The 14,480-nt window shown below is 41.1% G+C and overlaps 1 long non-coding RNA gene across 5 annotated transcripts in view; it reads left to right on the plus strand.

Moving 5' to 3' along the window:
• Window positions 1–6,497, plus strand: part of LOC119181017 (uncharacterized) — a 141,263-nt gene extending 134,766 nt beyond the window's left edge. For all 5 annotated transcript variants that reach the window (XR_012886540.1, XR_012886539.1, XR_012886537.1 and 2 more), the window contains 2 exons: window positions 3,813–3,907; window positions 6,247–6,497. This is a non-coding gene — a long non-coding RNA (uncharacterized LOC119181017). The remainder of the gene's footprint in view (window positions 1–3,812; window positions 3,908–6,246) is intronic.
• Window positions 6,498–14,480: the final 7,983 nt, after the last annotated feature.

Genomic DNA, 14,480 nt, shown 5'->3' on the forward strand with positions numbered 1-14,480 from the left:
GAGAGTGGCTAGAAAATTCACACCAAGATTGAGTTTACGTGGATCAATAGCCGTACTTCCATAAAAAATGTTGTTCGAAGTAAGAAAGGAAGATAACTCAGAGATAATCATCCCGAAGCCCTTGTTACCCCTTCAGAAATATTAGCACAACCTTCCATGCTGCTTCTAAAAGGTCACCCCACCCACAATGTCACCTTTGTCCTCAAAATACAGGTTATCACATTACCGCACAATCAAGGCTGCAATAGCTTTTAACACCGAGCGTTTGCTCATCGTGTATCTCCGAGAGCTTGTGATAAAAGTCCTTCATAATTAGTTAATTTTACTGTACAAAGTTATTAACAAATTATTTTTCTGGGCTCCTAACGCCTAGTTAATACCTCGTTTGTTTTTTCGGACTAGCGCTAGAGTATTCCTTGCGTATAAATATTGTCAATCGGAGTCTATTCTTACGATAGTTAGTAGAAACTGAAGTAGATAAGACACTTGGGCCAGTCGGTGGTTTATCATTAAGCAGGAAAAACGGGGCTTGAAACGGACGAGGACAAGTGCCTGTGAATAAGTGCAGCACCTGTGCTGTGTCAAGCGGCTGAATAGAAAACAAGTTTTTATTCAGCGGCCGCGGCTGTGTCTTTACTTGTCCTCGTCCATTTTAAGCACTGTGATTCCCGCTTTGTAGAGGTGATAGACTAAATATTTGATAGCTTTTTTGGTAGTGCAATGCTCCTACAGTTGAGAAGGCTAGGTAATTGATTAACAAATTGGGCTAGCTCATTAGCGAAGCTTGCACATTGATGTATGTCTTTCATCAAGCGTGTTACGCGTTTATAAGAAAGTGATCTCGTTTATCGGGATTTTGGCATTTTCTTCACGCACTCGAAATATGGTCACTGCTAAGTTTCGACTTCGCCTGTGTGAAGGACGGTCAGCAATACATACATTCCACAAACTGCATGTCAATAATAAGTTGTTCTAAAAGACAATCATGCCGAGGAAGGTATAGAGGCTTTTATTAGAAGTAATTGTAATGTAAACGTGAACAAAGAAAATAACATCCATCATACTTTTCGTGGCAAGATTTTTGTTATATTTCATAAACATTCTGTCTACCAAAGAAACGAGCCCTTATATGCACACTTTCTTTCGTAATTCAGAGCAAAGGTCTCTTTCTGGCAAACTTGGTGTCTTCAGGTGGTACACAAGAGACTATGGGTCAGCTGCCAGGTCGTCATAAGTTTACGTGATACGTCACGCCAAAACAGGCAGATAAAGTGTGGTCACACTCGCCGTCATGCTAACTGGTGGCGCTGACAGACGCTCCCATGTTTAATACACATATGCCCCCAGTAAAAAGTATGGTGTGTTGGCCGCCGTGGTATATATATATATATATATATATATATATATATATATATATATATATATATATATATATATATATATATATATATATATATATATATATATATATATATATATATATATATATATATATATATATATATATATATATATATATATATATATATATATATATATATATATATATATATATATATATATATTATATATATATATATATATATATTATCTATCTATTTATCTATCTATCTATCTATCTATCTATCTATCTATCTATCTATCTATCTATCTATATAGCCGCCTACGACTTTAAGCTCTCCTGGCCGTTTAGATAGTAATATCGATAGCAAACTTGGTATGGCATAACATGACTGTATAAAACATATTTATCTCATGATCACATGAAAATCATGACATGTATGTCATGAATGTTATGGTTGACATTTCATGGTCCTGCAGCACTTGCGGTTGTTTCCTTCGCATGGCATGTTGCAAAACTGGTATGGCATGACGTGATTGCATGGCGAACACAAACGACACACAAAGAACACAAATGTTCTGCGGACATATATATATATATATATATATATATATATATATATATATATATATATATATATATATATATGCTGGTGTGCTGGTAGAGCTTCGGACGCGTTCTTCTAAGGCCGTGAGTTCGGTCCCTGCCCACGGCAAATTGTCTTTTCGCCCACTTTTCTTTCTTCACATATACAATACAATTACTTCTGATAACATCATCTATACTTCGCTTGGCATAATTGTCTGTTATAACTCTCTACTATGGTGTCTGACAAATAAAAGAAGCTCTGAAATGTACACTTCTTTCCTACAAACTGTACCCCGTATTACTCTGTTTGCTAAGATACGCAATATACGAACTGAACGAAGCATACGCGCTTCATTAAATTTTGTGTGAAGTACGTTCCTTGCCAACTGAATTAACGACTATGACGTTCTGCAGCTTCACAGCGGAATCTGTAGTGTTCTGTTACTGCGGTAGCTTTAGCACCTTCTTAATGAGTCTACGAGATCCAGGGCATAACAAGTCACTTCGGCTGCTGAAGCTGTCATCGGCCGGGGCGATTGCCAGCACCTAATAACAAACCCTGTAAACTGAACATTTATTCGCATCTGTACAACATAAACTTCTCTTCAATAAGTTTGAGCGTGAATCTTGCGTGAACGATGTAAAAATGGCAGGGTTTCTGAAATGAATGTGCCTATGTGTGTCTATACCTTTCTGTAACAATTTTTAGTGCGTGTATGCACATGTTTCGTTCTGATCCAATGTTGTGCGGACATGTTATTGTTGTCCGCAGTGTGTGATAAGTAAATTCTCTAAACCGCGATAATGTATTTTTTCTTTGGAACTAGCACGTACCATTGATTATCAATTATAAAAGCAGGGCGCAATACAGGACATAATAGCCCACAATTCAGGTTCTCTCAACTGTTTTTCACTGCGCTATCTAGAGTGTCCCTAATATCAAGGCATATAAATTAAAAAATTAAGAAAAACAATAACTCGTGAAGCAGAGGTAGTGCGTGCTGGTTCTAGTACACCAGAGTAGCCCTTATTAATTTTTTCTTCAATGAGGCCTGATTAATTATTCAGCCTTATCTTTGTAACTGTATGAGTACCCTCCTAATTACCGAAATTTCTCCGGGGCCTATGTAGGCTTCTTCGGGTGATATCTGACTGCGTTATTTTCCACAACGCGCTGACAGCGGGAATCTTTTTGACGAATCTGAAAAGTGACATGTGACTTGGGGGCAGCGGAGCTACGTGTTGATTTTCACATTGCCCGCGTTTTCTTCGTCAGCCGGATAAAGTGCTAACGCAATTAACACGTCCTTGAAAAGTACGCAGCGGGATGTCATTTGACCTTGCTTGCATGTGCCTTGTTGACCTACTGACCATTACCCGCCATGGTGGTCTAATAGTTATGCTCGACTGCTGACCCGCAGGTTGCGGGATTGAATCCTGACCGCTGCGGCCGCATTTTCGAAGGAAGCGAAAATACTTGTAGCCCGTGTACTTATAATAAGGTGCATGTGAAAGAACACTAGGCGGTCAAAATATATTGAGCATGCGATTACGATGTCTCTCATAATCATATCGTGGTTTTGCGACGTCAAACTCACAATTATAATTCTGACAATTGCTTGAACACTTGTCGAGTGGTAAACGTATTATGGCTAAATAATTGAACCCAAATAGTGCGAAAATTAGTGGGGGCTACTCTAGTCTACTAGTGAAAATATGCGCTAGGGTTTCTTACATAGCATCTTTCTTCTTTTTAATCGGGGGTGTTGTAGCTGAGACTCATTGTATACCAAATGTAATTGAACTGCGTGCATACTTTGCAGAAATTAACTCGAATCTATGATAGAGTTATTAAGTTAGCTCCATTTATTTATCCTCGAAGGTGCCCTCCTCCTAGCTTCTACGATCCTTATCTCACCTACCCCGGTGGATGGCCTTTTTGCTGTGGCACAAACCCTCAGTGATATTCCTTGTACGGTAGGTACATCACGTAAAACTAGAGCTCAGTGTTTCAGCAGATTTATTTTAAATTTCGAGCTGGTGTTACCGAGCTTATTCTCGGGAGAAACCCCGGCGTTTATCAAGGTTTATTTCCTACAAATCACGAATTCTTCAAAATTTGGTGTTTAATTTGGCGTTATAAATTGCTGCAAAGTGCTTTCAGTAATTTCGTTTACGATTAAAATGCATTGCATGGCTGCTGCTAGTCCTGTTTTTCCAGCTTCTCATTTTTTCAGCTTGTTAACCATTTACTACTGGATGTCTTGAGTTAGTGACAAACCAAAAAAGTTCAAGCAAGTAAGTCACGAAATGCGTGCCCCCTTTATCACCGGCTGCCAAGTACTCACGGGGCATCTATATTTGAGCATGAAAAACATAGCGGAGTCTCGTTGAAGATATTTTGAGCTAAAACCAATTGTTTTGGAGCTCATTGAGGAAAGCGTGATGCACGTGCAACAACTCCCACTTCATCGTTTTTTTCTCACCTTGGTGACGTAAATTATATCTCCAATAATTTTCTTTACTTGGTGTGCGCGCACTCAAGAGGTGGTACACTACATGTTATGTAGTTCTGAAGTATGTTTTTTGTTGCTAGGTCCTCGCTTCTGTGACATATGGAAAATTTACTACCTATGCAAAACTATGTTATATAGTTGAGTTTTAGATAATTTAACTGCGGAGTCATTTCAAGGTTGCCACTTTAGGCTAGAAAATGAACGCAATTTTTATTTTGCTTGGCGGTTTCATGATTAAGTCGATAAAGGGTTAATTGTTTAATTACTCTGTTAAAAATGCTGTTGTGCGATGCTGTATACTCCCCAAGGGTACTTTCAGTGGCCAGGAACTAGGGAATTTGCTTTTCAGCTTTGTCTCACAGCCTCCCTAACTTCTTGATGAAAAATAAAGGACAACCAATAATATTGTTCCTAATACTGCGAAATTATAGATGAAATCATATCTCAACAAAAAAAACGCACGAATGTATTGAGCGTATCTTAGGTGGCCGAAAGGTTTGAATCCACGAGCACATATGCACAGAAGCTCACTATGCTGAATACAAAACGTATACGTTTTTTAATTACAATCTTAAAACTTGTACTAGACGCTAGCGTATACTTTCAAGAGGTTGCTGTTGGTGGTAGAGGCGCATTCCTTTTTAAACGATGATTGTCAGATTTCGAAATTCTTCATGAACGATGAAAATGCCTCTTTGAAATCATTGTTTACGTGCAGTCGTCCAAATCTTTATTGAGCATTACGGCGAATTTTCTGCACCAGTGCCACATGACAAGAGGCCAAAAAGTTGTTTTCTGAGAATGTTATATGAGCGTACGCGCTTGTCCTTACCACTTTTTGAATCTAATTACGTCATAAGGCGAAAATAAAGGAGACATTGCCACTCGCGCGCGATTGTTCAAGATTGGGGCTACTGTACATCTACCGTTTATTACCGACGCGCTGTGGTGATAGTTGAACCTTGCAGTGTCTGCTAGTTGTAATAAAATTGCTACGTGCAGTGGGTTACATTCGCTGTAAGTGGTCTACCATTAATCATCGACCCTTTACCTTAACCATGTCTGTCCGTCTCACGTTCAGTTAAGAGCATCTGGTAGCAGGCATTGGTCTGTTTGTTTTCTGAAGAGACAGTTGCATGCCGTTTACCCATGGTACAGTGCATACGCTTTCAAGGGCTCCTCTCTCCACTTTACTCTAAATATTTAGCTCATTCTTATGATCGCTTACATGGCGCACATACCGAGACAACTCTCCAGTGCTCTGATACTTTCTACTGTGAGTGGTCTTTTTTTTGCAAAATAATTGAACCTGGTGCCATAATGTCGTATACGCACATCATTGGCCATCTTCAGGGTGTTCGCAGAGGTTGTAAGTGTACTCCATTGGCTCTGAATTAGCAAAACAAGCTCATATAGTCTAACTCCCCTAAAGCATCCACTTTATGATTGTTCATAATCATAACGGGCAATCAGGAAGTGATATTGTCGAATTTCTTTCCTGTATGTTGCGTAGATTGTAATAGCTTCCAAAAGGCTACGCTACAGGGCAAGTTGCACGGCATTAGAGTTTGCTTAATTTTTTGCTCGATTTTCAAGCAGCAAAGATCTTCTGGCAGATCGACCGAAAAATTGGGCGAGACCTCACAAGGAAGTATGAAGCCTTGCTTAAGAATATTCAGCTTTAAAATATTTTGAAAGATTGTAATCATCAAATTAAATTGGATTTCTCAATGATCAGTGTTCTACATTGAGAGCGTTCTCAACTTTTCGTATTGAACAAGTCATTTTTTTTTATTTCAGATTCGTTTCAGGCTACGTAAAATTCAGAATTTGCCTTTGAGCATTCCCACACTTTTGTGATAACCTATTGGTGGCTACTTCAGGAAACTCAGTATAACCAACTAGATGAAGGAAAAACAACAAATCTGCATTATATTGCTTTATTATTTCCATTGCAATCACCTTTATTTAGCGATATTCTGTTGTGGTGGGCTTTTCCATACAGTTGGTTCGTAATTGAAAATAAAAAAGTTATCTTCAAGAAGGTTTCTGAGTTGTGGTTTGTTTTTTTTTTTCATTAAAGCAGAGATGCTTAAACGCCCTGTGACATCAGAAATTTAAACAGCTTTTTTTCAGTCCACCAGCTGTAACAGTTCTCATAGAACAATAAAAATTTTCTTTAAAGTCAATGGAAGGAGAAGCTCGCGAGCTTTCACTGTAGAGCTCCCCGGTTCAGTTTTAGTCGTCAAATCTTCGTTTTCCTTAATTTACCTCGGCCACGTTTTGAATGGTCCAGAAAACAGACCATCTTTTTTATTCATGCCACTGTGCTACCTCCATCCCTGGAGTGTTTCTTGAACGCCGACTAGAAAGCTAGGTTTCACATTCACCACTTCTAACCAGTTCAACTTCAGAGACAATCAGTTTGACGGAAATCAGCAGTGCTATTTTCGCTGCTCTCCACATCTTTCAGGATTATAGAATACTATATCGGTAATGATACAGGCCAACAAAAAAATCATTTTCGGCTATTTATTTTTGTAATATTTTTCTCCTTGTGTATTCATTTACATAGCGTTACTTTTCTCTCTTTAGTTTGGTGTTGCATAGTATAAAGCGTTGTTTCGCGTTTCACTTATTTCCCTTTGTACCTGTTGTATTGTGGACCAAATAATTTTTTCACTAACTCACTCGCTGGCTTCCTCGTCTATTCAACAGTGTAGCATGTACCCCTCGTGGGTTGGAGCCAGGTTTCCTTAGGCGAGACAACCAAACAGGCAAAAGTTTTTTTTGCAGTTTTTTTTTTCAGTGCTACATCTTCATTCCGTAGCAAGTATAGACTCAATTACCAGGACCCAAGCAGCCCACCAAACACCTGGAACCACCAAAGAGCGGCTTTCAACACAAGTCCTGTGAAACAATGTCGAGTCATCCAGATGGAATCGGTCTTCATAAAAGCGCTGTTGGACATACTGGCCAACAAGCCGCGTGGCGTGAGCGTAGAACCCAAGAACATCCATCCACTACGCGGTAAACGGCGGCGGCAGAGTGTGGACCCAGTTTCTAGTCAAGCAATCGGGGATTACCAGGCACGACCACTGAAATGTACAAGAAGCGAAATTTCGCTATCTAAGCTCACAAGAGTCCGGTTAGTGAAATTCCTTCGAAAAGGAACCGCATTAAGATGGCGCAGCTTCGCATGAACGCATACATGGAGCAAGTTACAACTGCTCAGTGCTCTCAGCTGGAAGGTAAGCCTTATTGACATGAAAACGAGATTGTAGTCAGCTGGCGAGACGTACCGAAGCCTGTGCTAAGCTTCGAAGTTCAGCTACTTGACGGCTCACGAGGATGGTTCGAAGCGAAGAGCTTTGGCCCTGTCACGATCATTCAGGCTCAGTGATGCCCCGTAGCCTTCAAAGGCAGGGATCTCGTGGCGCTATAGTTCCTGGTGGAACTGAAGTGACAGTGGTTGTCTACATGCCTGCCGTGGCAAAGGTCTTCAGCCAGCTTCTATGTCACCACTCCAGTGGACCCATAGCACTCTTCCTCGTAGCGAACCATGAGGTGGCTCACGTCCATCAGCTTGCCTATGAGACCGAACAGTATAGAAAGATTGGAGTCTCTTGTATTTCCTGTCGCGATCCAAAACAGCAGCAGTGCAAGGAGCTCGGTTAGAGTCCTTGGATCTGTGTTGTGACTCTTGGTCGTTTGCTCACCGTCCTGAAGGAAGGCTGGTTAAACCTGCGCCGCTGCACGTACCTAGTGTTTGATGAACTGGACTGTATGGTGGATATGGGGCTTGAAGACGAAGTTCGCTTCATTGTAGACTGGATTCCACGTGACCGTCAGGTGCCAATATGGCTCAACTAATTCTCAGGGCAACTCTCCGGGTAACTGTAACCCACTACGCCTATAATAATCGTAACTTACGGTACATTGGGTGGTAGGCCGGCGTTATATGCTATCCTTAGTGGTTTTTCGGAGAAGCATGGTATCCGCTAAACTCTTACAAGGAATTATGTACCAATTGTTCATTCAGAGGCTGACGACGATGAAGAATTATGCCTAAAGGGGGTGTGCGCCACAGTTGACAGCTGATCAAGAACAAGCTGTTGTAATAAGTCGGAGCATAGACAACCCACCCGTTACGTTATTAGCATTGTGCGACGCCTGGTTGTTCATTCACTGTTGAAAAATGCTTTATTACTCATATTAACGCGATTACTTTCCCGACATCAAGCCTGTCTAAGGCAAGTTTGCGAACGAGTCCCAAGCACCGGCATGGCTCAGTGGTTGAATACTGGGCTGGCACGCAGCGCACCCGCATTCGAAACCCACTGCATGCTCGGTGTTTTCATTTACTAAAGAATGTAATAGGAAGTTTTGAAAACTATCATGGTAGGCCGCGAGACTTACCCACACACAATCTTTTTAATAAACACTCACTGATGAAAGCAAATCAAATTTTCTATCATAGATTACTATTGCTCATAAAAAAACAAGGACCACATACTTGTAGTACACCGATTTCATCTCTATGGTATCAGTTACGCCACCAAACAACAATGCCACCACTCACGCGAACAAACTACGGATGCCAGGGCCTACAATATTAAATACCCCAGCTATTAAACATTGTGAGGCACGACATAGACTTCTACGCACCCCGTTCCGAAAATTTTTTAAAAAGAAACTTTCTCTTACATTCAACGATAACTTTTCAATGACAATTTCATACTTCGTTTAGACATGTATTTCACTGTTTTTATTATGCAGTTTCAATCTTCATTATTTAGAGTATTGGGGTACATATTCTTGAACTGTTTGAATGATGTGTTTTTAATGAAGTGTTTTGCATGATGTAGTTGGTTTCATGAAGAGTTTGCATGATATTTTTATTTTCATAAAGTGTTTAAGTGTATGGTTTCATGAACTGTTTGTAAACGTTTTTGCTGAAGAAGAAGAAGGAGGAGGAGAAGGAGGATAAGGAGGAGAAGAAGGAGGAGGAGGAGGAGAAGAGGGAGGAGGAGTAGGAGAAGAAGGAGGAGATAGAGAAGAAGGAGGAGAAGGAGAAGAAGGAGGACGGCGAAGGAGAAGAAGGAGGAGACGGAGAAGGAGAAGGGGAGGAGGAGCAGAAAAAGGAGGAGAAAGCGGAAAAGAAGGAGGAGAAGAAGGAGGAGGAGGGTGGAGAAGGAGGAGGAGGAGAAGGGGAAGAAGAAGGAGGAGGACAAGAAGAAGGAGGAGGAGGAGAAGAAGGAGGAGGAGAAGGTGGAGAAGGAGAAGAAGGAGGAGAAGGAGAAGGAGGAGGAGAAGAAGGAGAAGAAGAAGAGGTAGAGTATCCTGCGGATTAAAGTAAACTAATTGGATTTGAACTAGAACACGTTAAGAGCAGTAAATGTTAAGCATAGCTTACCAATCAATGTTTCAAGATAAACTCCACAGATTCAGATATAACAATGTCATGAAAGAAAGTGATATTTGCCTTCGGTTCATTGCAAACGGTGCAATGGTTCATTTATGAAAAACAAGATTTTGAGATTTAAAAAACGAATCGGCGAACTCTACAGCGAAAGGATTTTAGGTTCAGTTCACGCTTTCTTGAAACGTTTTATTTACTATTGTGGCTGGGAAACTATAACAGCCAGCATTCTTTAAACTGTACCAAGGCTGTTTAAATTTTTTTACAACAAAAGAGTCTTATACCGGGGTCTATCATGGTTCCGCGGACGTACCTTCGTCAGGGAGTAGGGTTAAAAATATATACTAAGAAATTGCAAAGACAAAACCACAAGGCATGCATTGTCGTGCGAAATCGAACCAGCAACCTCGCGATCCTCAGCGTGCTGCACTAAACACTATGCCTCAAAGCGTACGTTGGCTGGAATGCTAACGGGAAATCGTTTATATACGCCATCATTCGTTTGCCACTCCTCAAAGCTTCAAAACTTCAACTCGTCTTCATTTTCAGGGACGAGATGGCGCGACAGACTCGCGTGAGGTGCGTCAAAAGTTGTCGCTTGCACGAAGTGCCGCTTCCATGGAGCGTGGTTTCTCCAGCTCGCTCGCTTATCAGACTCGCAATTCGGGAGAGGACGAAGGTCACATAGCACGCTGCCACGGCCGCGTTTACGAAAGGAGTGCACTGCTGAAACACGACGCCGGAAGAATTGGGACAGTTGCTCACGCTTGTCCTGTGGATACTTGTGCGCTCGTTTCATGCATCTTCCTTTATCTTTGAACAGCGGGCTTTCAGTGTCGAGTTGTGACAGTTGGTTGTCCGTGCTCCTTCTGTGTATATGTGCTCATTTCGCGCGTGCTTTCTGCTTGAAATGTGCGCTGCAAGTTTCGCGCTGCTTGCCGTTTCTAACGTGTGTTTGCAATTTCTTGTTGTTGCTGAATTAATACGCACTAAACGCTGAACTTCCTCTGTAAAGACACATTTTTATTTTTTATACTGATTTTTATATCGTGGATCAGCCACATTTGTTTGAGGAACGGGCGCTCAAATATTTGTACTTTATTGTGAGAAAAAAATCTTGGAAACGTTCTGGAAAATCATGTTTATTTTCGCAGTATGAAGCAACCTCACGGAGTGGTCGACACTACCAGGGCAATTATGGATAAGAGTAATAAAAAATATATATTACACTATTATATTCCCCATTTTTTCTTCCTAGTTCATCTGGTGGGTTATACTCAGTTTCCGTGCGTTGCCAAGAGTAAGTTAACAAAAATGGTCAGGAATACTTAATAGCGAATTATAAGAAATTTATGTGTGAAAAAAAAACTTCAGTAGTTAAATTTTGAAATGTGATTGAACGAGTTGCCGTTTCAATGGTGACCATTGTTAATTGCGATAAGACTTCGTAAGGCAGAATACCGATAATTGACAAGTTTAAGTTAAATCAGTGAATGCTATATTTGATAAAAAAGTCAGCTTTGCCGCAAAGGCCAAGCAATGAACGCAATGGCAACAAATTTCAAGGTCACGCACAAAATGGCAAGCAGATCAAAACGTGCCCCGCGTTTCTCATGCACAAATAGCGCACAAAATGCACTTACAGGCACAGATGAACGCGAATAAGGGTCTCAGTTGTTACTTCCCTGTATATGAAAAGCTCACCCTTTTCGCAAACTGAGACTGTGCAGCGATTGCAGTGACGTTTGTGTGCCCGGTAACGTTCGTGTGCCCGGTAACGTTCCGGTGCAAACAAGCCAAGACTACGATTGTCCCCATCGCGAGATAGGCGCGCGCGTGAGCGCCCACCCAGCTCCCTCTCCGTGGGGCAAAGCACGCGTGGGAGATGAGAGCATGCGCCGCCGCGCCGTGACGATGTGGCGGCGTGCGCTCATTGCGTCATCTTGCTGGTAATGCTGAAAACACGATAGTTCCCCTGGAGATGCCCGCCACCAACCGGTAAGTGGTATACATAAATAGCTTGCCCTTTGGACGTTGGAGGCTGTGCTTTTTTGTGTTTCAGTGGTTAACCCCTCACACTCACATTTCAGATGGCCCATGTTCGATACCACGCGCCGGAGTCTTTCTGAATTATGTTTCTTGAATTTACATATATATACATATATATATATATATATACATATACATATATATATATATATATATATATATATATATATATATATATATATATATATATATATATATATATAGGCCGTGCCACGGCTGAAACGTTGGCATAAAAGTATTGCTCTTTCGTACGTGTACTCGCTTGTGTTCTTTATACGTACCAGACCCCTTGAACTTCCTGCTGAATATATATATATATATATATATATATATATATATATATATATAGATAGATAGATACGTGTACATATGCGGTGAGGGATGGCGACGCCGATGTCGACGCCAGCGGCAAAATCCAGTCGAGATTGTTCATAAAATTGCTATCACAATATTACTTTATACCAATCATTCCTAAAAAGTTTCTAAGCACACTTTAGTGAGGTTTTGCCAGATTTTTTGGTCGGTCTCCCGCAACATATTTTTTGTACAAAAAGCAAGCACGAAAATTGTATAGTTTTGAAACATACCCGGGGAAATATGCTACTTGAAAATTTAACGATTTGTGCATGAAATAGAAGTTCGCGCACCTAGTGCAACAGGTTAAATATGTGCGTGGTTGTGTAATAAGGATGAAGATTTGTTCGTCAAATGTAAGGTGTTACTGTGCAGTGGCGCTAATTACGAGTTGCAACACGGTGGCTATGGTTGAAGCAGGCCAAAGCATGCACTGTAGGGCCAGCAAACATGTAATTACATTTGCATATAGCAATAGTCGAAAGTGTCTTTTAATATTTGATGGTTGTAACGACAGAAGATGGCAAAGAGGAGACAAGAGTTCAGTTCTTGGAAGTGGAGGAAGAAGAAGAACTGAAATAAACAGTAATGGCAATCGTTTCGGATTTGTGATTGTCTGTGTCCTTACATTTCCTTTTTATGTTTGAGCCACAGTACCATGTTGGCGCCTCGTTGAACACGGCCAGAATGTTGCAACTTATATTGTCTGCGTCTGTACATTCCTTACCCTGGGTCTTTGCATCCACATGCAATGTACTTTCACCGTCAAATGAAACCCAAACAGTGGCAAGCATTTGCAACAGCACAGTGCATTCCCTTCACTCCTTACCATTGACATGCACGCGCACCCCGTTTGACATCACTTAGGTTATGCAAGCCTGTTCATTGTGACAACTGTACAGTGTGCACCACACAGTCATATCCCTTTATAAGTGACACTAGTGAAAGAGACAATTGGTTCTAGTGACCATCAGTGTGTTCACGTTAAAATAGGTGTTGATAAGAAAATATATATATATGTGGTGCCCTGCTTTTGAGAGGACTCTTATATAAAAGAGAAGAGTCGCTCCACTGTGCACATCACTTATAACGGGGTTCAAATGTACCATAGCGAATGCTTGCCAATGTTCTGATTTCACTTGGTGCTGATAAACTTATGGAACCATTTTGTGAAGCGTGGCTCCATGGAACTCTCCGAATCTACACAGACATTTTCGGTGCTTTGGTCAACCTTTACTGCTCTTCTTCGAGTTACACAGGCTGTGTTCAGTAGGGCACTCGACATCTGCTTTTATAAACACACACTACTATGTAGGCGCTGTCCTAGGCTTGTCATTGTAACTTTGCTTCCTGAAAAGAGTAAGCTTTAACGAGATCGACAAAATACGCGTACATATTTTGATGCTGTGTGTTACCACAGAACACCATTCATTCTAATGCAGCGATACACTCATTTAGTAATAGCGGACTGTTCCAGTTGATATGTGCCTTGAAGAAACGGTCTGAATGTGAACCTCGCTCAATGGCCTCACGAAAGATGCAGTATGCGACAAATGGCGTCATACAACTCAGAAGCTTCATCTGTTACGTAAAATATCGTACATATAAACTAAAAGGTGTGAAAAGTAGAAGTTCTGGCAAATGAATATATTGTTATATGCACTGCATGTGCAAATGTTCTTGCTGTTACTGAACAGTATTAGTTCTGGTGCTTCCGCATACATTAAAAACCAGGGAACACCAAACAATATCGTGTACACTTGCTAGCGGTAGTGTCGTGAAAATTCACAACGCATTCTTGCACCCTACACGTCCTTTCTTGCCAGCCTACACACACACGCACGCACGCACACAGGGCAAAGTGCTGGGTCGTATCACAATTGGAAGGTGCATACGAAGAATCTCCGGAAATTTGTAAGTACATGCAGAAGCACGCCGAGCGCAGCAACAACGGATGCAAGGTAATAAGAAGTGCTGAAGGCAATAACTTACGTTAAATGCATGGTGAAGTCTCGTACTTCTGCAGTCCACATACGGAATGTAACAATCCAGATCCGAGACCTCCCTTGCAGGTTTTACAGGAGAGTTTTATCCCTGAAGTACACTCTACTTCACAGATTTCAAGCAGAACATCATACCCTCGAGTCATGCCACAATTCACGTGGAGCCACGATCATGTCGCGAAGCTTGGAGCTGTGATACAAACGAA

Source organism: Rhipicephalus microplus, chromosome 10 (assembly GCF_043290135.1).
Source record: "Rhipicephalus microplus isolate Deutch F79 chromosome 10, USDA_Rmic, whole genome shotgun sequence".
Lineage (NCBI taxonomy): Eukaryota > Metazoa > Arthropoda > Arachnida > Ixodida > Ixodidae > Rhipicephalus > Rhipicephalus microplus.